Source organism: Sarcophilus harrisii, chromosome 3, assembly GCF_902635505.1.
Source record: "Sarcophilus harrisii chromosome 3, mSarHar1.11, whole genome shotgun sequence".
NCBI lineage: Eukaryota > Metazoa > Chordata > Mammalia > Dasyuromorphia > Dasyuridae > Sarcophilus > Sarcophilus harrisii.
The window spans coordinates 66,456,720-66,482,917 of NC_045428.1; the positions used below are offsets into that span (position 1 = coordinate 66,456,720).

At 35.8% G+C, this 26,198-nt stretch overlaps 1 pseudogene; it reads right to left on the reverse strand.

Annotated features, from left to right (window-relative positions):
• Nucleotides 1-3,533: 3,533 nt before the first annotated feature.
• On the reverse strand, nt 3,534-25,566 carry LOC100921607 (annotated as a pseudogene).
• Nucleotides 25,567-26,198: the final 632 nt, after the last annotated feature.

Here is a 26,198-nt window from a genome sequence, read left to right on the forward strand (position 1 = left end):
TATAGCTAGCGTTTCTAATACAATATTAAATAGTCACGGTGATAGTGGGCAACCTTGTTTCACTCCAGATCTTATTGGGAATGGTTGCAGTTTGCCTCCATTACATATGATGCTTACTGATGGTTTTAAATAGATGCTGTTGATCATTTTAAGGAAAAGTCCATTTATTCCTATACTCTCAAGTGTTTTTAATAGGAATGGATGTTGGATTTTATCAAATGCTTTTTCTGCATCTATTGAGATGATCATATGGTTTTTGTTAATTTGGTTATTAACATGGCCAATTATATTGATAGTTTTCCTAATATTGAACCAGCCCTGCATTCCTGGTATAAATCCTACTTGATCATAGTGTATTATCTTGGAGATGATTTTCTGTAGTCTTTTTGCTAATATCTTATTTAAGATTTTAGCATCAATATTCATTAGGGAGATTGCTCTATAATTTTCTTTCTCTGTTTTCAGCCTACCTGGTTTAGGTATCAGTACCATGTCTGTGTCATAGAAGGAATTTGGTAGGACTCCTTCATTTCCTATTTTATCAAATAATTTATATAACATTGGGGCCAATTGTTCTTTAAATGTTTGGTAAAATTCACATGTAAATCCATCTGGTCCTGGGGATTTTTTCTTAGGGAGTTGTTTAATTGCCTGTTCTATTTCTTTTCTGAAATGGGACTATTCAAGCAATTTACTTCCTCCTCTGTTAGTCTGGGAAGTCTATATTTTTGGAGGTAGTCATCCATTTCACTTAGGTTATCAAATTTATTGGCATAAAGTTGAGCAAAATAACTCCTTATTATTTCTCTAATTTCCTCTTCATTGGTGGAAAGTTCTCCCTTTTCATTTTTAAGACTACTAATTTCATTTTCCTCTCTCCTTTTCTAATCAGATTTACCAAAGGCTTATCTATTTTATTGGCTTTTTCATAGGACCAACTCTTAGTTTTATTAATTAGTTCAATAGTTTTTTTTACTTTCAATATTTTTAATTTCTCCTTTTAATTTTAGAATTTCCAATTTAGTATTTGATTGGGGGTTTTTAATTTGGTCTTTTTTTAGTTTTTTAGTTGCAAGCCCAATTCATTAATCTTTTCTTTCTCTGTTTTATTCAAATAAGCCTCTAAGGATATAAAATTCCCTCTTATTACCGCTTTGGCTGCATCCCACAAATTTTGGTATGATGTCTCATCATTGTCATTATCTTGAGTGAAATTATTAATTGTATCTATAATTTGCTGCTTCACCCAATCATTCTTTAAGATGAGATTGTTTAGTTTCCAATTACTTTTGGTTATTTCCCCTAACTTTTTGTTGAATGTAGTTTTTATTGCATCATGATCTGAAAAGAAAGCATTTACTATTTCTGCTTTCTTGCATTTAATTTTGAGGTCTTTATGTCCTAATATATGGTCAATTTTTGAATAGGTTCCATGAACTGATGAGAAGAAAGTATATTCCTTTCTATCTCCATTCAATTTTCTCCAAAGATCCAACATACCTAATTTTTCTAATATTCTACTTACTTCTTTAATTTCTTTCTTATTTGTTTTGTGGTTTGATTTATCTAATTCTGAGAGTGCAAGGTTGAGATCTCCTAGTATTACAGTTTTGTTGTCTATTTCTTCTTGCAACTCTCTTAACTTCTCCTTTAGGAAGTTGGATGCCATACCACTTGGTGCATATATGTTTAATATTGATATTGCTTCGTTGTTTATGCTACCCTTTAGCAGGATGTAGTTTCCTTCCTTATCTCTTTTAATTAGATCAATTTTTACTTTTGCTTGATCTGAGATAAGGATGGCTCACCTCTTTTTGACTTCACCTGAAGCATAATAGATTTTGCTCCAGCCTTTTACCTTTACTCTATATGTATCTCCCTGCTTTAAATGTGTTTCTTGTAAACAACATATTGTAGGGTTCTGACTTTTGATCCAGTCTGCTATCTGCCCCTCTTTATAGGGGAGTTCATCCCATTCACATTTACGGTTAGAATTACTAAATCTGTATTTCCTGCCATCCTAATAACCCCAGATTATGCTTTACTTATTCTTGCCTCCCCCAACCCTCTTTCCCCTTTTAAACTTATGTACCCCTCTTGTATCATGATGCTTATCCTCTTTATAATCCCTCCCTCCCCCCTTGAGTCTTTCCCCCTTCCATCCCTTATTACTCTTTTTCTTTTCCTTTTCCTCTCCCCGTTTTTAATGAGGCGAGGAGAATTTTCTCTAAAACAAATGTCAATTATTTTTCTTTGAGCCAACTCTGATGAGAGTAAGATTCACACAATGTTCCTCCCCCTCTCTAAGTTCCCTCAGATATGATAAGTTTCCTTTGCCTCTTTGTGGGATGTGGTTTCCCTCTTTTTATCCCTCCTTCCCACCTTATTCTGCCATCATCCCTTTTCCATATCTACTTCCCTTTTTTATGTTACATCAGTACAATCAAATTATACATGTATTCTTTTGTATATCACAACAAAATACAATTCTCAAGAGTTATTTTTACCTTTCTGCATCTCTTGAGTTCTATGGTTGGAGATCAAATTTTTTGTTTAGTTCTGGTTTTTTCTTCAGAAACAAATGGAATTCATTTGTTTCATTAAATGTCCATCTTCTTCCCTGGAAGAAAATGCTCAGCTTAGCTGGGTAGTTTATTCTTGGCTGCATCCCAAGTTCTTGTGCCTTTTGGAATATCGAATATTTTCTTGAGAGTTTTGTATACCAATGAATTCCAAGTCTATCTTCTCTTTCCTCCATGCCTCCTAAAATTTTTATTTTGATTCCTATCAAACCCAAAGCATGAAATTTTGAATCTAACTTTGCAAATTTTATGTGGATTCTCCAAAGTCTGTTGAGGATGTCAGAGTGGTTCCTACCAAAGTCATGTTATGATAGTAAATATTAACATGGAGCCAACCCTGCCTTCATGGCAACATGCCAGTGGAGTGTAGGCTCTGGCAAGTCCCCCCAAATTCAAAAGTCTTCCAATACTTGACTAATGGCAGACTATGTACCTATTTAAAGCAGGGGTTCTTCATTGTTTTTGTGTCATGGACTCTTTTGGCATTTTGATAAATTCCTATTAGAATAAAACTTTTAAATGCATAAAGCAAAATATGTAGGATTACAATAAAAACCAAAGTTTAGTGAAAATAAAGATATAATTTTGTTTTTCTCCCCCATTCATATTCACTAGACTCATGAATCCTATTCATGTGTTCATTGGTGAAGCACCCCTCCGGAGCCTAAAGCTTCTTTAACTGTGAGTTATAAGTAATTTTTTAAACTGTTGGTTGGGAATAACTGAATGAAGGGGTCATGAAATTATGATTTGTTATCAGTAAGTGTTTGACTTGTTTAAAATATAACTTTATACCTTCTTGTGTGATAAGGGGTCATGAAAAAGTTAAAGAAGCTCTTAGCAAATTTTGGCCACAGCAACTCATGAAGAGTGGCTCTTAAGTCATGGGCCTAGGGAGTGCCCAGACTGACAAAATTAAGTCTCTTTGAAACATAAAAGTATTTTCATTCACTAGTAAATTAGAATGTTGATATTTTTGTTATCTACTAACTTGGGATTTGCAGGACACCTGAAAAATAATCCATGTTCATTGGACTTAGAAGAAATGTTGAAGGCATTAGGTGACTGCTTTGGCTGGTTGATCTGGTCCTCATTGATATCTATTCCCAATATCTTGTCAACACGGAGAGCAAATATTCTTGTGCCTTGTCCAGATCCACAGCCCAAATCCACAGCAAGTTGGTAGGGCTTTTTTACCTAAAGAAAGATAGAGAAGGTTTGAACCAGAGAATCACTCATGTTCAGGTCTGTTGAGTCCATGGAGGAATGTGAATTTGGGAAGTTCATCCTTTCTCCACTGCTAATGTGGTTTTTATTAGATGAAGCTTTGTAATCTATGGCCAAAAACAGCATTTAGATCTATTTTTCTGTTTGTAAGTAAGATCTGTCTTATTTAGAACTAAATAAGCCTTCTTTTCTTTGGTTCCTGTTCCCCCACAAGAATCCTTTCTCATCTGATTAGGAATTCTTAAGATTCTTTTACCTAGAAAGACATTACCTTTTATTCCACAATTGGAGCTATGGATTACAGTGACAATATCCTACAAAACATAACAGAATCATTGTATGTTGTTAACCTAATGTGAGAAGGTATCTCCATGATCATTTAGTCCACTCCCAACGAAAAGAAATCATCACTATAGCATACCCAAGAAATGGTCTTCCAGCCTTTGCTTAAAGAACTACAAAAAGGGAAACCTTTTTGAGATAGCCACATCCCTTTAGGCAACTCTAATTGTTATCAAGTTTTTCCTGATGCTAATTGGTCTTTTCACAACTTCAGCATAGTTCTCTTGGTTTTGTTCTGTGGGACAAAATGGAGCAAATCTGTTCCCTATTCCATATGACATCCCTTCAAATAGTTAAAAAAAAGTTACCATATTCTGTCTTCCTCTCCCCTGAGTCTTCTTCAAGCTACTCATCCTCACATGTAATACACTTAAGGTCCTTCATCATCCAGGTTGCATCTTTCTAAATATTCTCCAGCTTATCAATATCTTCCTTAAATTGTGCTCCTCACACTGATGCATTGTTGATGGAGATGTGAATGAATCCAACCATTCTGGAGAGCAATCTGGAATTATGCCAAAATATTATCAAACTGTGCATACCCTTTGATCCAGCAGTGTTACTACTGGGCTTATATCCCAAAGAGATCATAAAGAAGGGAAAGGGACCTGTATGTGCACGAATGTTTGTGGCAGCCCTCTTTGTAGTGGCCAGCAACTGGAAACTGAGTAGATGTCCATCAATTGGAGAATGGTTGGGTAAATTGTGGTATATGAATATTATGGAATATTATTGTTCTGTAAGAAATGACCAGCAGGATGAATACAGAGAGGCTTGGAGAGACTTACATGAACTGATGCTAAGTAAAATGAGCAGAACCTCAACAACAATACTGTATGAGGATGTATTCTGATGGAAGTGGATTTCTTCGACAAAGAGAAGATCTAACTCAGTTCCAGTTGATCAAGGATCGACAGAAGCAGCTACCCTCAAAGAAAGAAAACTAGGAAATGAATATAAACTGCTTGCATTTTTGTTTTTCTTCCCTGGTTATTTTTACCTTCTGAATTAAATTCTCCCTGTGCAACAAGAGAACTGTTCAGTTCTGAGCATATATATTGTATCTAGGATATACTATGTCATATTTAACATGTATAGGATTGCTTGACATCTGTGGGAAGGGGTTGAGGGAGGGAGGGAAAAAGTGAAAACATAAGTGAGTGTAAGGGGTAATGTTGTAAAAAATTACCCTGGCATTGGTTCTGTCAATAAAAAGTTATAATTATTAATAAATAAACAAATATACAATCAAGTACTTAAAAAATTAAATAAATAAATTGTGCTCCTCAGAACTGAACCAGATACTCAATTGATGTAATATGATAGGAACTTTATTGCAATTTAGTTATTTCAATTGAATCTGGTTCTTCATGACTCCATTTGGGATTTTCATGGCAAAGATAATGGAGAGATTTTCTCTTTCCTTCTCCAGCTCATTTTATAGATGAGGAGACTGAGGCAAACAAAATTAATGGACTTGCCTAGAGTAACACAGCTAGTAAGTGTCTGAGACCTGATTTGAACTCTGGTCCTCTTGACTTCAGGTCCACAGCTCAGATCACGGTGCTATTTAGCTGATCCAATAGCAACAATAAGAACTATCTTCTCCCTGTTCTTGGGAGCTATTTCCCCTCTTCATGCAACCCAAGACCACATTGTTGGCTGTTATATCTTATTATTGACTCATTGAGTTTGTAGTCCTCTAAGACATCAAAATCTTGTCCAGAAAAGGTGTTATATAACTATGTCTCTCACATATATTTGTGAAGTTGATTTTTTTGCTACCCAGATATAGAATTTGCATTTAATCTTACCAAATCTCATATTTTAACCTAGTATTTTAACTTGTCAAATTTGGCTGCAGATTCTGTCATTACATTGATTTAAATTACACGGAGCTATAAATAGCAGATTTCACATCTGAACTATTTGAACCTGAGAGGTAGATCGAAGAAATGGAATCAAATGCAATTTACTTACCCTAAACCTAGGATAATAAAGAGGGTTAGAATTGAAATCAAGAAAGCAAGGGTTTTATTTTTTTCAATCAAAGTTTCTGATAAAGGCCTCATTTCCAAACTATATAAAGAACTGACTCAAATGTATAAGAAATCAAGCCATTCTCCAACTGATAAATGGTCAAAGGATATGAACAGACAATTTTCAGACGAAGAAATTGAAACTATTTGTTTCATATGAGTGTTCCAAATCACTATTGATCAGAGAAATGCAAATTAAGACAACTCTGAGATACCACTACACACCTGTCAGATTGGCTAAGATGACAGGAAAACATAATGATGATTGTTGGAGGGGATGTGGGAAACTGGGACACTGATACATTGTTGGTGGAACTGAGAACAGATCCAATCATTCTGGAGAACAATTTGGAACTATGCTCAAAAAGTTAACAAACTGTGCATACCCTTTGACCCAGCAGTTTTTCTACTGGGATTATATTCAAAAGAGATCTTAAAGGAGGGCAAGGAACCCACACATGCAAAAATGTTTGTGGTAGCCTTTTTCATATGGCAAGAAACTGGAAACTAAATGGATGTTCATCAATTGGGGAATGATTGAATAAGTTATGGTATATGAATGTTATGGAATATTACTGTTCTGTAAGAAATGACCAGCAGGATGAACACAGAGAGAATTGGAGAAATTTACATGAACTGATGCTAAGTCAAATGAGCAGAACCAGGAGATCATTAGACAGGGCAACAAAAAGATTATGTGATTATCAATTCTGATAGATGTAGCTCTCTTCAAAAATGAGATGATTCAAACCAATTCCAATTGTATAGTGAAGAAGAGAATCATCTACACCCAGAGATAGGACCATGGGAACTGAGTGTGAACCACAACATAGCATTTTCACTCTTTCTGTTGTTGTTTGCTTTTATTCCCCCCCCCCCAGTTTTTTCACTTCTTGATCTGGTTTTTCTTCTGCAGCAAGATAACTATAGGTATATATATCCATATATTGGACTTAACATATATTTGAACATATTTAACATGTATTAGACTACCTGCCAACTAGTGGTGGGGGTGAGAGGAAGGAGGGGATAATTTGGAACAGAAGACTTTGCAAGAGTCAATGTTGAAAAATTACCCATGCATATGTTTTGTAAATAAAAAGATTTAATTAAAAAATTAACTTAATTTTAAAAAAGAAAGAAAATAGGGGTTTTTATCCCACCTCAGATACTCACTCAGCTATGTGACCTGGGACAAGTCACTCAACCCCTCTAATCCTCAATATTTCACCAGAGAAATGATGAAAAATAGTAACAACAATCTTAGAAAGTAGTTGTGAGGTTAAAATGAGCTAGAGAAGGTCAGGCACTTTATCAACCTTAAAGTACTATAATATGTGAATTATTACTGTTATTGTTGTTATGAGCATCATTATCATTCACCTGGTCTGCAAAAATTATTGATATTTTGGTGGATTTGGAATATCATAAATTATGGGTACTCTTTCCTTGGGTGTAGGAAAAAATTATCCATTTTTTCTCAGCCTATTACAATATTTTTATAAGTCTTATTGTTGAGGTTCAAGGGGGACGTCAAAAAGGTCAGGGTTTCAGAACAGTATCATGAGGTGATTCAAAAGAATTTTCAGGCTCAGAGTCATCTCCAAGTCAAGGGGAAAAGTTTATTATAATTATAATGCTAATTAAAGTGGGCTAAATTCCAAAAGAAATTAGCAAAGAACTATGGGCAAGAAGATAGATTTATAGGAAAAAGTTTGAAAACCCAAGTGCTTCATGTCACTAATATGATAATATTATGTCTTAGAGGTGGAGTTGAAGAATTGTCCAGTTCTGACTTTGTGTCAAGGTACAATACCCACAATTCTCTGGGCAGAAGTGGGGGTGTGATGGGGAAACACCCAACTTTTTTCTGCCCCAGTGTCAATTTTTAGCACCTCATTATTGTTGCTCACTAATCTCAGAAACCCTTGTTATCACTGATCAACAGACTGTTTTCTGACAGCCAGCCATATTTATAGCCTTAGCATCCTGGTCATATAGAGTAAACTGGGGCAGGGATAACCTATGAGAAAAAATTTATCATTTATAAGTACATCACTTCCAAGACCAGGGAACCTTAGGATTATTGCTACATCTTTCCCAAAACTGCACCCATATCAATTTTTATTGTTTATTAAGAAAATAAATTTTAGAGTTTGTGATTCTTTCCTTATGTCCCTACATGTGAAAAAAAAATCCATGCAGAAGATTTTTTACTTTGTTTACCTTTTCTTCCAAAAAAGGAGATTATCTTTTATAGCTCTTCAGGTGGACCAAATCTATATTTCTGAGACAGATCTGCTTGATTTTTCCCTTCTAATAGCCTTGTCACCATGACCTCTTCTATTTTTGAGCATTAGCACTTGGAAAATGAAAGAGAAAAATAATCATTAAATTGATCTCATTATATATGTAATGTAGAATGGCTTAACAAATTAGAAGAAAAGATTAGAATTCTATGTGACCTTGACAAATTGCCTTAATGATGTTTTTAATTATGGTAGAAACAGTTTTTATCTGAATAAGGAGAAGAATGATGTAGTGTATTTCAAGATAGAAAAAGATATTTCACAAATATAATCAATCAGCTAACAAATATTTATTGAGCATATATTTAATAAATGCCAAACACTATGCTAGATGATAAATTACAGATGGGGTGGGGGGGTGGCAAGGAAAAAAAAAACTCTTGCAATCACAGTGGACCATAGTTCAACTCAAAAACAACTCATTGATTCACTATTTTTACTGGAAATAAAATACTTTTTTTCCAATCAGTAGATAAGGATTTAGTAACTTCCAGACTTTGTGCTAGGGATTGAGGATGCAAAATTAAAAAACAAACAACCTGGCCTAAAATAATTTACAATCAGTCAATCAACATTTATTTAGTTACTACAGTGTCAAGAACTAGGCTTACAAATATAAACAGAAAAGAGATTTTGCCCTCAAGGAGTTTATAATCTTTTTTTTTAAATTTTATTTTTTTAAATTTATTAGCCTTTTATTTACAGGTTATATGTATGGATAACCTTACAGCATTAACAATTGCCAAACCTCTTGTTCCAATTTTTCCCCCCCACCCTCTCCCCCAGATGGCAGGATGACCAGTAGATGTTAAATATATTAAAATATAAATTAGATACACAATAAGTATACATGACCAAACCGTTATTTTGCTGTACAAAAAGAATAAGCCTCTGAAATATTGTACAATTAGCTTGTGAAGGAAATCAAAAATGCAGGTGGGCATAAATATAGGGATTGGGAATTCAATGTAATGGCTTTTAGTCATCTCCCAGAGTTCTTTCTCTGGGTGTAGCTGGTTCAGTTCTTTACTGCTCCATTGGAAATGATTTGGTTGATCTCATTGCTTAGGATGGCCAGGTCCATCAGAACTGGTCATCATATAGTATTGTTGTTGAAGTATATAATGATCAAGGAGTTTATAATCTAATTGGGAAAGATAATGTACAAAAGGAAGCTAAAAAAAGGATAAGGGCCAAAGACAGTGGTGGAAAAGGGTAAGTCCCAAAGACTAGGGACCAGACTGCCTTTGGGGAAGAAAAGTACTAAAATAGCCTACAAATTTTACTCAATCAGTCAATAAACATTTATTTAGTGCCCACTCTTTGCCAGTTATGGTGCTAAGCTCACATTGGAGATAAAGAATACACACACACACACACACACTAACTCTACAGAATTTATTTAGAGAGGAGACATTAGCACCTAGCTAAAACAATCAAGAAAAGTTTTACCCAGCCTCTAGGTAAATGGCACAATAGATAGTGCATTTGGCCTTGAATCAGGAAGAATTAAATTAAAATCTGGCTTCAGAAACTAGTTGTGTGAGTTAGGGCAAATCATATAATACCGTTTGCCTCAGTTTCCTCATCTGTAATAATGAGCTAGAGAAGGAAATGAAAAATTACTAACAATATTTTTGCAAAGAAAACCCTTAATTGGGGTTACACTGACTTAATTGGGATCATATTGAACAACAACAAAGCCTATAGAATGCAGTTTAACTCAGTAATAATTCAGTTTAACTTTTAAGGAAATCAGGAATTTCCCTAGTGCTAACTGGTGAGGGAAGTGTTTCTGGGCCTTTCCTGAAATAAGGCTCCTGGAAAAACAATCGCAGATCAAAATATAAGACCTCCACAGGGTGGAAATCCCATCAAGGCATGGTCTTTCCTATGGAAGAGGAAGGCATTTATGATCAAAGAAGAACTAGAGATCATTACTGATCACAAAATAGAAAATTTTGATTATATCAAATTGAAAAGTTTTTGTTTTTCAAACAAAACTAATGCAGACAAGATTAGAAGGGAAGCAATAAACTGGGAAAATATTTTTACAATCAAAGGTTCTGATAAAGGCCTCATTTCCAAAATATATAGAGAATTGACTCTAATGTATAAGAAATCAAGCCATTCTCCAATTGATAAATGGTCAAAGGATATGAACAGACAATTCTCATACAAAGAAATTGAAACTATTTCTAGCCATATGAAAAGATGCTCCAAGTCATTATTAATCAGAGAAATGCAAATTAAGACAACTCTGAGATACCACTACACATCTGTCAGACTGGCTAGAATGAGAGGGAAAGATAATGCGGAATATTGGAGGGGATGTGAGAAAACAGGAACACTAATACATTGTTGATGGAATTGTGAATACATCCAGCCATTCTGGAGAGCAATATGGAACTATGCTCAAAAAGTTATCAAACTGTGCATACCCTTTGATCCAGCAGTGTTACTACTGGGCTTATATCCCAAAGAGATCATAAAGAAGGGAAAGGGACCTGTATGTGCCAAAATATTTGTGGCAGCTTTGTTTGTACTGGCTAGAAGCTGGAAAATGAATGGATGCCCATCAATTGGAGAATGGTTGGGTAAATTGTGGTATAATGAATATTATGGAATATTATTGTTCTGTAAGAAATGACCGCAGGATGAATACAGAGAGGCTTGGAAAGACTTACATGAACTGATGCTGAGTGAAACGAGCAGGGCCAGGAGATCATTATATACTTCAACAACAATATTATATGATGATCAATTCTAATGGACCTGCCCCTCTTCAGCAATGAGATGAACCAAACCAGTTCCAGTGGAGCAATAATGAACTAAACCAGCTACACCCGGGGAAATAACTCTGGGAGATGACTAAGAAGCATTACATTGAATTCCCAAACCCTATATTTTTGCCCGCCTGCATGTTGGATTTCCCTCACAGGCTAATTGTACAATATTTCAGAGTCCGATTCTTTTTGTACAGCAAAATAACGGTTTGGTCATGTATACTTATTGTGTATTGCCGCTTTCTTTTGATTTAGAACATAAGGTGGTCATGACCTCCCTGACTTCTCAAAGAGGTGAGAACCCCCCAAAAAAGGTGATCACGCCTTCCCTGACTACTCAAAAAAGAAGTGAAAACACCATAAAAAAAAAAAGGTGGTTACACCTTACCTGACATCTCAGGAAGGGAGATGAAAACACCAAAGGAAATGGGAAATCAAATCAGATTAGCAGGTTTCTGAAGGGGCTCGTTTGAAACAGGTATACATAAATCCATCAATGTGGGAGGCATTACACATAATTACATAAATTACATAAGCACATAGCAATATAAGTAAGTAGTAATGTAACAAATAACATGAATCAACATGAGGAAATTATACATGTCCAAAAGGAATACATTGTCCATTAGTTCATGTGCCAGGAATCCAATAATTCCTGTAAGCTCTGAAGTACTGCGATAGTCTCATCAACAATTTTTCATCTCAAAGAATCCAATGATTCCTGCTGGTTTTCAAGAACTGAAAGCTGAAGATTTTAAAGTTCTTTTAACAGTCTCATTGTCAGCCATGATGTTTCAGTGTTAAATGTTTCTTAAATCTTCTCCTTTGTTTTGAGGTTTTTCTCTTTTTTTGTTTCTCTCTGACGGACAAAGTGAATACGGCTTATTGGCACCCATCTGATACCTGTCCAGATACAACCAAACCCTCTTCTCCAAGCAGTTAACCTATCTAATTCCCTTCTATTTACAACTTTTGGGATTTCTCATCATCATCTGGCAATTACATTGGAGCTGTTTGCACTGGACACGGCCCTGTTGGGTTAAAAAGCCTGTATTCTCCCCAATTGTAATCCTGATTGCTTTTCTGTTGGTTGATCACATCAGAGTCCTGAATTTCTAAAGACTCTCTGGGTGTTACCTCAGCTGCCATCATGCCCCACCTATCTTTTGATTGATACCTTGGAGCTGGGCTCCACCTCTCGTTTCTCTGGGTCAATCTACATTGCCCAGGCCCAGTGAAAGCCTCCTTTGCATTTTGGACATGGGATTTTAGGTTTCTTCTCACTCTGTCTCCATATTTACAATGAGCTCTCAAATGTCCAACTTTTCCATGCTGAAAACATCGATGAATTTTTCTAGAAGTCCCTTGCCAAGTGTATTTAATTTATACTTTAATATATTTAACATCTACTGGTCATCCTGCCATCTAGGGGAGAGGATGGGGGGAAGGAGGGGAAAAATTGGAACAAAAGGTTTGGCCATTGTCAATGCTGTAAAATTACCCATGCATATAATTTGTAAATAAAAAGCTATTTAAAAAAAGGAAAGAAAATAAATTCAAGATAGTTTGAAATATATATTAAAATAGTGGAAGAACATCTATACATTGAAAAAAAAAGGCATGGTCTTTGAGATGGCTGACAAGGTAGTTGACCATGTCTGTGTATATTGCTGGGAATGTGAGCCCCAGATAAATAGGGCAGATATATCAAGGATACTGTTCTATGTCATTTTAGTAAATGCCTTTCCTTTGAATTTACTGTGCCTCTTATATGACTAAAGTCAAAGTAGACACAAAGGTAGGGGCTCATTGAACTATAGTTTTAGGAGTATTTCCTGTTACATGATGAAGAAAATCAATATATTGCTTTTATCATTTAATATTCAGTATTACTCTGCAATTTATCCTATTCACCATTTGGCCAAACCCCATTTCTCAGTCTAGCTCAAAAGGCAGTTTTTCTAAGTCTGAATAAAAAGTATGGTTAAATAATGTGATCACTCATGCACACATGCACTCATGCACTCATGCACTCATCACATCAGCAACATGACTTTCAATGTCATTTCAAATTTCATTTCAAAATGGGTTACTGACTAATCTATCAAACAATCATATACAAATTCAAAACTCAAAAGAATATCAGTTATGGGAGCAACCTGCTAGTGTCTCACTGGGTCTCTTCTCTCTTTCCTTCCCCGCAGGTTGAGATTTTATCTCAAACAGCAAATTCTACTTGTCACGACTTAGGGCTAGATACAATATTCTAATTCTCAGGAAATTAAATTAAGCAATAAAGGTTTATCAAAACTCACAAACAGGAGATTTTGTTTAACATCTTTTACATATTTTTCTTCTATAGTTTAAATGCATCCTGGTACAAAGGCCAGTCATTAGAAATCATTTCTATATAATTAACAAGCTTATAGATGCTTAGTAAACACATTTCTTGTTTGGGAGCTATACATCAGAAATAAACTCATATCTCTGGGCTGATGACCTTGCTTACACTGATGGTTAAGAAAATTGTCAAGCTTATAAATTAAGGGGAATTGACAGACCCCAGAGAAGGGGCTTTGCTTGCTGTTCCTACCTGCCTACCCCAACTATTCTTAGTGCTTTCATGGACTGCGTTGTTGATGTTTTTGTGCTAAGCACTTTGCAATTATGTGGTCTTCACAACAATTATTTTTTCTCTTTACACATTAAAAAACTGGGCAGAGATCAACTAATTTCCCATAAATCACGTAGCTAATATATTTCTGCTACTGAAACAGAATGGTGAGTTTACCAAATACAGAGGCTGATTGGTTCTCCCAACTCACATTGCCAAGTTAGGTGCTGCCAGGGACATCTGGATTCTTTCCAGGCAGTTTCTGGACAAAACCTATTGAAGGTTAGGGCGGCTAGTGCCAGAATCTCTCTTTGATGTTAGTTTCAGGTGCCAGAGTTCAGGGAATGCTGACCATGGGGACTGACCTCCACTGTCCCTCCACTCTCCAAGCTGGGTTTGGGAGATATTTGAGCAAGGTGTATGGATTCCCCACCCCACCTTCATCTGAAATGAGAGGGGGTTGACAGAGGGATATGGGCTTTAATGATCTTGTTAGCAATCCCCAGAAATGAGATGCACTTGGGACTTGGGAGTAGAGGATGCTGAGTGATAAGGATTGTAGAGAGGGTCCCTTATTACCTTCTGGTATGCTTTCTCTTTTGAACAGCTACTTTAGCCTTTATATAAAGTGAACCTTTTTTTTTTCTTTCCCAATGGAGTAAAAGGGGACTCAGTCAAGATAAGAGTCAAGGAAATGGTAGCAAAAAGTTGCAATTTATCTTTTTTTTTCCACTCTCTTCATTTCTGAGCATTCTGCCAACTAACTTTTTTTCACTGCCCAACAAAACAGTCAGTCTTGTCACTTGCCTCTATAACCTTTTAAAATATTCTATGTAATTTAATCTTTGTTTTTACTCAAAATAACTCTATGGAATGGTCCCTGAAAACTTAATCATGTTTCAGAATGGGGTAAATTCTTGGGATTAACCCCATTGTTTCAGGAATTTTCCTGTAGTCTTAAAATAACTAATTGTGAAATACCTTAATCCTTATTCATAAAACCTTGAGCATCTGGTAAAATGTTACTTTAGTGGTTCTAGAATTTAAAATTAACTAACTTTATTTCTGTATCCCCTAGTTTGGTCAAAATTGGGGTCTACAGGAAGAAAAAGAAGCCAGACATTTTTCCCTTTTTAATGTGGGAATTAAAGATGTTGTTAAATCTTTCTCAGTGTTCAAATTACAATGTAAAAGTTTTTTTTCTTGTTTGCAGAATCTAGCTCACAGAACAAACATGATATAGACATGGCATAGACATTCTTCACAGAGATGAAGATATAAACAAAATGACATGGAAAGGACTGTCCCATCTTTGCCACAAGTCATAAAATTTCTATTCCTATAGTACCTTACCTCCTCCAGCATTCCAGGGAGGGTGAAAAGGTAACAAAGATTCCCTAGTCAGGAGAGAATTATGCTGAGAATTGCAAGAATTCCCAAGATTGTGTCCCCCAGTCAAGGAAAGTTTGATGAGTTTGGAGTTCCTGATGACCCAAACAAGCATTCCTAGGTGCTTTGGGTATCCTAGCTATAGAATAGAAGGAAAAAAAGAATGGGGAGCTTACCTTGACAAGATGGGCATAAAGCTAAGGGAGACTAGATTCCCCACATAAGAACACCAAATTTTCAAGGGGGACCTAAAAAAAGGTGTGGTTTCAGACTGGCGTCTCCATTTTGTCAAACCCCATTTCTCAGTCTAGTTCAAAAGGCAATTTTTCCTAGTCTGAACTAAAAGTATGGTTAAATAATGTGATCACTCCAGCCCTAGTGCATTTGCAAACTAACCAATTTAAAATGGCATCTTTATTTTAGCTATTGATAAACAAAGATTTGGACTGGGCCAAGACTAGTAGATGCTTAAAGTAATTGTTATTCGATTGTTTTTCAGATGCTTGGTGACACCATTTTGTTTTGTTTTGCTTTGTTTTTTGGCAAAGATATTGAAGTGGTTTGCCATTTTCTTCTCCAGCTCATTTTATAGTTGAGAAAAGTGAGATAAACTGAGCTAAGTGATATTATACAACTAATAAGTATCTGAGGTCAGATTTGAATTCAGGAAAATGAGTTTTCTTGATTTCAGATCCTGATGGAGGAAATAAGATCCCAGGAAAAGATCATGTCCCTGCTCGCAACCTAGTGTTTAGGGGCAGGGGGACACTAACAGGATTATCTTGATCTTACCTGATTTGTATTGATATTACTTGATTATATTCAGTCAAGAGACCAAGCTATAGAATTCAATAAAGGTTATTTTGTATAACTTTCTCAGACAAAAAAAACCCCAAAACTAATATATTTAGCACGCTTGCTTTGAGTCTATAACTATACAAGTATTCCCCTTCCCTTAGTTAACTGTGAGTTCTGCTAGGGAACTTTGTCACCTCATGGCTTCTTTCCTCTTGTAAATGGTGGGTTTCTTAAGGAATTTTGTCCGTTTACTAAATGTCACAATAAGCTACTTCTGTAAACTGGGAGAAAAATTTGAGTCCATTAATTCATCACAAAGACTATGCATTCTTGACTTCTTGAATCTCATCAGTCTGACACTATTCATTGAACTATCTAACTAATGGAATTCAGTGGAGGTTATTTTGTATAACTTTCTGAGATAAGAAACTAGAATGATTAGCACACACAATAATACATCTGCTACTTAATTCATGTTGTTATGACAAAAGTATTTTGTGGATGTTAAAGCACTGGCCAAGTGTATGTGATCTATCTCCAGTCATCCTTATCGATATCTTGCCACTGGACCAAGGATGTCCAAGCCTTTCCTGCAGCTACTCTGCCCAACCTAATACAAATTTGGATTATTGCAACTTCTCAAGGTATCTTGGGGGTTATAGGCTATATTTCTTTCTTAATTCTCTTATTGATTGGTCAACAATAGATCTCAGACCAAGCCTGACTGGATCAAGGACCCAGCCCTTTTTAGGCTTAGGTTGGACTGATGAGTTTGGATCCTAAAGGCTGCCAGTAGTCTTCCCCTCTCAGATTATAAAAGAAGTCATTCTGTGACTCATTTATTGTCTAATCTTAATCACTCAATGTGTATTGCCTTCAACAAACTAAAACCTGGGAAAGAACTTAAAAGGGTCAAAGTTTCACACTGCTTCAGGCCATCTCCAGTCATCCTAATCTATATCTTGCTAACCTATGACATAATTTCTTCATGTGTGAATCTCTATTATATTATTTTTATGTAATATTATTTTGCAATCTATTGCTCTCCTGAATCTATTTCATATAACCACTTCTGTTGCCTATTTTACCACTTCAAAAATAGCTTGAGCTCAACTGACTTCTGGAACAGGAGAGAGAGGCCTTAAAAAAAACAACTAGATTAGCTGGTAGTCTCATGATTGAGTTGATCCATCTATATACACCTACACTTACATTTCTATCTATTTGTTTGTTTTAAATAGATAGGCTAAATGACACAGTGGATAGATCATCAATCCTTGAGTCAAAGGACTCATCTATATGAATTCAAATCTGGCCTCAGATACTTACTAGCTGTGTGATCCTGGGCAATCAATTAACTATGGCTTCCTCAGTTTCCTCATTTGTACTGGAGAAGCTGGAGAAGGAAGTGGCAAACTACTCCAAATGGGGTCACAAATAGTCAGACACAATTGAAAAATGAAACGACAACAATGCTTGTCTAGATCTATAGGTTATCTATGGGTAGATTTTTGTTGTTGTTGGTAACTAGCTAGATATACCTCTATCTATCTATCTATCTATCTATCTATTTTTATATCTTGAACAGGTCCTGAAGAAGGACATTATGTTAAATCCAGAATTGGGCTTAAATCAAAGAAGAATGAATGACTTGGGAAATTTTATAGAATTTCCAACAACCTCAAGTTGTTCCCTGTGAATGAGATAAACTGAGTGAAGACCACTCATAAGAATGTGACTTCGACCTGTGCTCTAATTGTGACTTGAGACTTTGTAATAACTAGTTAAGCTATAATTAAAAAGCTGCAGGAATTTTCTTGGATGAACATTTCCCCTCTTGTTCCCCTCTCCTCTTAATTAGCATTTAATTAATTAGCAAGTACTTAATTAGTACTTGATGAATAAAGAGTTTGTTATTTAATAGTATTCTTTTGTTTCTAGATAGATTTCTAAGTTTAGAGTATAAGCCTGGACTCCCCCAGACAATGGGAGAAAAGATGGGGATGGGATTCTGTGTTAGGGTCTACATAATCTGCATATTTTTGTGGACCCAAAACTGGCCAATTTGGGTCTGCAGAAATAAAGTTACAGAATTGCTAAAACATTTTTAGCAGATTCTGCGTTTTTTGAAACTAAGTTTTAAATTCTTTGGTACTATCTCTTAGCCAGCTAACTCAACTTAGTCTATTGAATTTTTAAGTATGCTTAATTTACATGACTAAAAGCCTTCTGAGGTTCTGAAGTTGAGGCTTACAGGGAAAAAAAACTGCAAAATGAAAAAAAAAAAAAACCCTTTCTCTGAGATTTTCCATGTATCTCTCCCTGAAAGAGGCTTGTGGAATTTGTCCTGGGTAGGCTGGTATCCCTGGCTAGTCTGGATTCTCCTGGAGTTTGCCCTGATGCCCCAATATCTTTGTCATGCCCCCCATTTCTGGCATAGTAGGTGGGCTAGTCATTGGGCCACACAGCTGCAGCTGGACACCTAGATCCAAATTTCTCTTACTTTTCCCCTCAGTATCCTAAATTTCACCATTTTTTTAAAGCCCTCCTGATGAACTTGAAAGGGCAGTTTTTTGTCACCTTAAATTTTGGGTCTGTGTTGTTTAAATTGGAATTCTGATTCTGAAATTGTATGAAATAATTACCATTAACTAGTGTGTGCTAAAATTGTGAAGATAAGCTATGAACTTTCTAGGATGAATCTTTTATTGTTATCAATGTAAATAGATATTGTCAATACTTATTTAGGATATGTGATCCTTGAGAGCTAAATTCACCTGAAGCTTTGATTAATGAAACAGTATTTGAGATAAAATCTCTTAGGACTTTAGCTGATATTATTTGGAGTTTTGAATACAAATATGATTGTCAGATGGATCATTAAGCCAGTAATACTCCATCTGAAAGGAGTATGCCACAAGCTTCTCAGAGGAATGTGATCCTGAATTGTTACAGGTGGAGGTTAGTATCTGGGCAAGAGTTGGGAGGACAATCTTGTTCTCTGTTTAAGGTGGTATCTTTCTGACTCAGTTTCCCATTAGAGTTCCTTTGAATAAGAATGCACCTAATTATTCCTGAGTCTTGCTTTAAGGTGGAATTGTTATTACATATAATTAGCTAAGAATGCTTTATTCTATTATGTATGTGCTCTCAGACTGAGACCTGAAGGATCAGTTTTGATGCTATTATAACACGTCCCTGCTTTTTCCTCTTATTTCAAATTTCTATAATCAGAACAAGTATTCAGTAAAAGCTATGAGCACAATTCAAGTATGCAAGATTTTGCAGTTTCCTATCTGAAAATATGTGGTCATTATAAAATAAATAGGTGAGTATTTGGCCTAGTCATTTAATCTGTTGCTAGATGCATATGTCTGTATTTCTTTTAGCATTTCCATTGTTGTTGACTTTCCTGATAGGTATCTTTTTTTGTGAAGAGTTTCTTTCTCTACTTACTGGGGACACAAATGGTTGAGGTGATAAGTGGCCCCAGATAGGAGTTGGGGGCACAGAACCCCAATTTGTGTGCTGAATAAGTTCATTAGACTCCAGGCAATGATTGAAATAATTACTGACCAGATGACAAAGGCACTAGATTTGTTAGCAGACCAGATTACTCAGACTAGAGAAACAGTACTCTAGCATCGATTGGTATTAGACTAATTGTTGGCTGAAGAAGGTAGAATTTGTGGGAAATTAAAATTTTGCCATGTGAAAATTGATGATAATGGACAGGTAGTGAAAGAAATTGCCAAAGGCAACAGAAAATTAGCCCATGTCCCATTTCAGACTTTACTGATGTGATTTATGATGTGGGGCTTGTCACCGAATGATTGCAGGTACCAGAACTTGGAGTTCAGTCATGTAAAGAATTCACAATGGCCATTGTCTTTGGCGAAAGATACATGACAAAATAAAGAGTTACAAAATAGAGTTGGGAGAGCATATGAAGGACAAGTTTCTCAGTAGAATTTCCCAGTAGAAAGGGACTACTTCAAGAGATTGGGACATGCCCTTAGCTGGGAGGGTAAATCCTTAAAGGGACTTAGTGCCCTAAAAGAGTTAGTTACCTATAAGGAGGAGAAGTGGAGTTGGGAAGCATAATAGATTTAGGGGAGACACCACGTGGTATGGGGGAAGGGAAAAGATACTACAAAGCAGAATGTTGGGGTGGACTGATCCAAAAGAAAGTAGCAGCCATGGAATGATCCACAAGGAAGTTTAATAGGGAAAATTTAACCCCAAGGACATGACTGGAATTTCCACAGAGAATGAGTCCCAGGAGCTTGACATAACTTGAATTTCTGACTGGATTACTTTTAAGGGAGGGACCAAGACTGAACAATATGGAGAGGGAAGTCCAGTTAGACAAGGATCCCAGTAGAGAAAAAGGACAAATCAGATCTAGAGGGATTGGAAACTGAGAACAAGACAGTTGAATAAATGTATCAAGAATGTGTGAGAGGTCTTCAAAGGTTAATGAATAAAGAGGAGGGAATATAAGAATGGGATAAACTGAATGAAGACTTGTCCAGACTAGCTTCCTGGAGGCCTTAGAATCAGCCAGAGTCAGGATAAATTAAAGTCTTTGATCTTTAAGAGGAGAAGTGAAGGAGACAAACTGCTGGCCTCTGTCACCCCACTCTCTAATCCTTGTTTATGATTATCTTAACAAAAGTCATTTCCCCAAACACATGTTAATAGAATCATTGTCTCATATCGAATAGGTAATTAGCCTTAAGTCCTCAGTTGTCTGATTCAAGCACACCTTTTTCAGAGTTTTAGCCCTTTACAAAGACCTCTCAAAGATGTGGCTTCCACCTATGTCCTAATTGTGACTGACTTGGACTATGTCCAAATTGAGACTTTGCGATAACAAGCTGAGCTATAGCTAAAAAGCAGCAGATATTTCACTGTCTTGGATGAACATTTCTTCTCCTGTTCCCCATCTCTTAATTAGAATTTAAGTACTTAATGGGTAAAGAGCTTATTTTTACTAGTATTCTTTTGTTTCTGGGATAGATTTACCATTTTAGAATAGAAGCCTGGACTCCCCCAGTCAATGGGAGAAAAAGTTCAAGGATAGAGAGAGGTGGTGGGGAAGGGAAAGTTGCTTCTGCCTTAAGGTCTATATAATCTTGTATTTTGCAATTTGTGCATTGCATTCCTCTGATACCTTGTCTATTGGGAATTGTCCTTTCTCTTGAGATTGTAATAAATTCTTTTTTGCTTTTTGCCTTAAGAGTCTTTGAATTCAGATTGGGGTCATAGCTCTCCTACACCCCTGACATAAAAATCTACCTTCTTAATACAAATATCTTTCCACTGATGCTGTTTAGTCATTCCACATAGAACTTGGCAATTCCCAAAGAATTAAAACTGTAGCCAATCATTCTGGAAAGCAATTTGGAACTATATCCAAAGGGCTATAAAACTGTGACCCAGCAGTGCCATTACTGAATCTATATCCCAAAGAAATAGTTAAGGAGGGAAAAGGACCACATGTGCAAAAATGTTTGTAGCAGCTTTTTGTGGTGTCAAAGAATTAAAAAATGAGTAGATGCTCATCAATTGAGGAATGGTTGAATAAGTTATGGTATATCAGAGTAATGTAATATTATTTTTCTAAAAAAAATGATGAATAAGCTGGTTTTAGAAAAGCCTAGAAAAATTTACATGAACTGATGCTGAGTGATATAAGTAGAATGAGGAGTACACTATACACAGTAACAATAAGATTGTACAATCATCTTTTGTAAAAGACTTGGTTCTTCTCAGCAGTTCAGTGATCCAAGATAATTCCAATAAACTTTGGATGATAAAAGCCACCTGCATTCAGAGAGAGAACTATGGAGCATGAATGAAAATCAACACATTTCACTTTTTTTCCTTTTTCTTCTTGTGGTTTTCTCTTTTTGTTCTGATTTTTCTGTCCCAAAATGATTCATAAAGAAATGTGCATTTAAAATTAAGACAACTCTGAGATACCACTACATACCTGTCGGATTGGCTAGAATGAAAGGGAAAGATAATGTGGAATGCTGGAGGGGATGTGGGAAAACTGGTGGAATTGTGAATACATCCAGCCATTCTGGAGAGCAATTTGGAACTATGCTCAAAAAGCAATCAAACTGTGCATACCCTTTGACCCAGCAAATATATCCCAAAGAGATTTTAAAGAAGGGAAAGGGACCTGTATGTGCAAGAATGTGGCAGCCCTCTTTGTAATGGCCAGAAATTTGAAACTGAGTGGATGCCCATCAGTTGGAGAATGGCTGAATAAATTGTGGTATATGACTATTATGGAATATTATTGTTCTGTAAGAAATGACCAGCAGGAGGATTTCAGAAAGGCCTGGAGAGACTTACATGAACTAATGCTGAGTGAAATGAGCAGGACCAAAAGATCATTATATACTTCAACAACAATACCATATGATGATCAATTCTGATGGACGTGGCCCTCTTCAACAATGAGATGAACCAAATCAGTTCCAATAGAGCATAATGTCAGAAAACTGAAGTGAAACATCAAATTTTGACTGTTATAGAAGCAAATTTAGATTTTAGATAAGGAAAAATCTTAAAGTTTTACTTGTTTAAAAGTGAAAATATGTGTTTATTAAGCACATACTATTTGCTAGGCACTGTGGTGCACAGTATTTTCTTTTGTTTGTTTGTTTTTGCTGTTATTGATCACAATTTATTTTGAAGTCATGAAATACCAGCATCAGAACAGACTGAGTCAGCAGGTCAGGCTGGACAAAAATGTGATTGTAGCCATGTTTCCATGGACTATAGACAGCAGTACTGAGTTACATGACAAGTTCAATATTGTCCCTTTCACCTTCTGGCAAAACTTTGCTAAATAAGGCAAAAGGATGGCCTGCTATTGAATGGTGGTCTGAACCATACAATAACAACAATAAATGATGGGATGATATATGTGCAATATGTATCTCATTGCTGAATCTTGGCTTGGAAAAGGCAGGAAGAGAAATTAAACATTAGGACAGAATGTAGTAGTTGAAAGGCATTTCCATTTAGAATTTTAAAAAAATTACACAAGAAATAACTTAAAAAAAAAGTCTTTCTGCTTGCTATTTTCATATAAAAGAGTCCAAAGCAGAGTCCAAAAATAAACTCTCTTTTCTTTGTATTCTGTTTTTAGTTTTGTTTGATAATATATGGAACAAATTTCAAGCTTGGTTTCCTTCTTGGCTCCCTGGTTTCCCCATGTAGAACCACCTAAAATTTTTATTAAAGTTCTGGGGTTTAGAAATGATCAATGAACAACATTTATTCCATATCTAGTCAGAGGTAGCTAAGATGAAGATTATTATGAAGTTTCTTCTTCAATTATTTCAACTCTGCAAGACCCATATAATAGAACATAAGCTATGTGTCAATCTTCACAACCAGATTACCGCAAGATATCTTTTGGGGGTAACAATGCTGACCTTATCATCAAACTTAATCCATTCATCTTATTTCCTTCTCATCCATGATACATAATGACCTGATGAACTAGATCTTCCCTGATGTGTTAGCACTGCTTGTAAGTCATAATGACCAAATATTACAGCCAATATCATCAGGAAAAGAAAATGGTGCATATTTAATTTTTCTCTGCACTACCACTTTTACTAAATGTCTTTGGTTGTTGATTTTTTTTTTTTTTTTTTTTTTGTCTTCTAGATCCTTGAATTTTGACAGAAAGGAAACTATTTTTTTTTTTTTGAAGTTCTGGTGTATAGAGTTCATCCAACACAAGAGGAAATTTATCATCCTTAAGAATTTTGGCATTCACAGATTCCTTCTCTTTGTAAAACATATATATATATATATATATATATATATATATAAACCAGAGCAGCTAGTTGGTACAGTGGATAGAGCACCAGTCCTGAAGTCAGGAGGACCTGGGTTCAAATTTGGCTGCACACTTAACACTTCCTAGCTGTGTGATAAGTCACTTAACCCCAATTGCCTCAGGGGGGAAAACTCAAACCATCAGAATAGAAAGGTAAGCAGGTAGTCTGCTAACCTTGGAAGATTTTATATACAACACATTTCTCTGCAATGTTGGAGACCATTTGGAAATTTCTTCCTGAAATCTCAATTTAAGTTTTATAAATAGATACTTGACTTCTTGATTGATAAAACAACTGAGCTGGGGCTGGTTTTCCTTCCCTTTGTTGGCTTCCTCTTCTTTAGCCTTTGTACATTTCATGGTGGTTTCAAATTCAACACCAAAGAACTTATTGATTAAACTTTTTCTTTTTAGAAGGAGCTTGGCCAATTATAGAATGGTCTGGAAAGATTTACATGAACTGATGGTGAGTAAAACAAGCAGAACCAGGAATACATTGTACACAATAACAGCAAGAATGTGAGATGATGAAGTATGAAAGCCTTTGTTCTTCTCAGCTGTTCAGTGATCTGCAGCAATCCCAATAGGCTTTGCACAGAAAATGCCATATGTATCCAGAAAAAAAGATCTAAGGAGACTGTAAATCAACACATGCTATGTTCACTTCTTTTTTCTGTTTTCTTTCTTTTTTTTTTATCTCTCCTATGGTGTGTTCCTTTTGCTCTGATTTTTCTTTCCCAACATGATTCATAAAAATCAATGTATATTAAAAATAAATAAACTTAATACAATTAAAAAATAGAAAGTGCTTGGGTTGCTGCATATGATGATGCATTTTCTGTCTCATAACAGAATCACCTTCTAAAGCTTCCAGTTTTTGTTGTAGCATGTGCATCATTTGTACCCAACATTCACTATTATCTTGTTGAAAATATTGTCCTTAATCACTTTTCTCTGCAAACTGTGGGAAAGCCATATACAAAAAACTGCAGTAGAATTAATAGGTGAGATACTGAAGGAAGTTTTGTCCATGAAACCAAACAAATCTCTAAGGGCTGCAGTGATATAGTGTGCGGGTGCCATTTCCCTTGAAGCTCGAAGAGACCTTCATTCATCTTAAGAGCATCTTTAAGTTCTTTTTATTTTTTTTTTCATGTTCTTAAAGTTTTTTTTTATTTTTATTTTTTATTTAATAGCCTTTTATTTACAGGATATATACATGGGTAACTTTACAGCATTAACAATTGCCAAACCTCTTGTTCCAATTTTTCACCTCTTACTCCCCCCCCCCATCTTTAAGTTCTGGCACAGAGCCGATACATTGAACTGTAGCATTCATGTAACAAATGTTGCCAAGATTTGTCAATCCATGTGGCAATTCCATAGCAGATGCTAGCTAGCTGTTCTTCCATCATGTCTTCTGAGAAAGCAATTCTAGCTACAGGTTCCTCAGGCAAAGCATCTGCTGATCCCCTCATTAACAGTCATTCTACTGTTATCTTGAGATTTCCCCCATCTTTATCATTCAGAGTGAGTCCTTTCCCCATAAATTTCTGTCTAGCAGGTTGGACTCCACTCAGTACAAAAAACTAAGCCTTCAATATCATGGGAGGTTCCTCAGTTTTCAGTTCCATACCATCAAACTGAGAAGAGCAGCACGGATGAGGTAAGTGATGGCACAAGAAGGCCAGGACTGGAGACTATGGGAGGGAGGGAAGGAAAACAAGGAGCAGCAGGAGAGGCTGTGGCTGTAGTGGTGGCTTGGACTCGGCTGGAGATCTGGCAGCTACCAGACTTTACAAATATTAACTCATTTGATCTTCACTACAAGTGTGGGGAGTATTATCCCCTTTTACAGTTGGGGAAACGAATTTAGAAATTTAAGAGTTTTGTTCAGGGTCACATAGCATCTGAGATCAGATTTGAACTTAGATCTTCCTGGTTCTAGAACCAGCACTCTAGCTAGTGAACAATTCAGTTGCTTAGCAAAAGACTGAAAGACACTTTGAAGATGATATTATTGAGGGAATTCTTTTCTAGGTAAGGACTAGATAATCACTAAAGTGAGGTATTTCTCTATTTTTCTTTTAAAATCACTGTCCAAGGTATACTTTGGTTTGTTGCTCCCAATAGTTATTAGAGGGAAACAATAAAAAATTTACCTCAGATAATGGAATATTATTGTTCTATTAAAAGATGAACAAGCTGAATATAGAAAGACCTGGAAAGGTTTACGTGA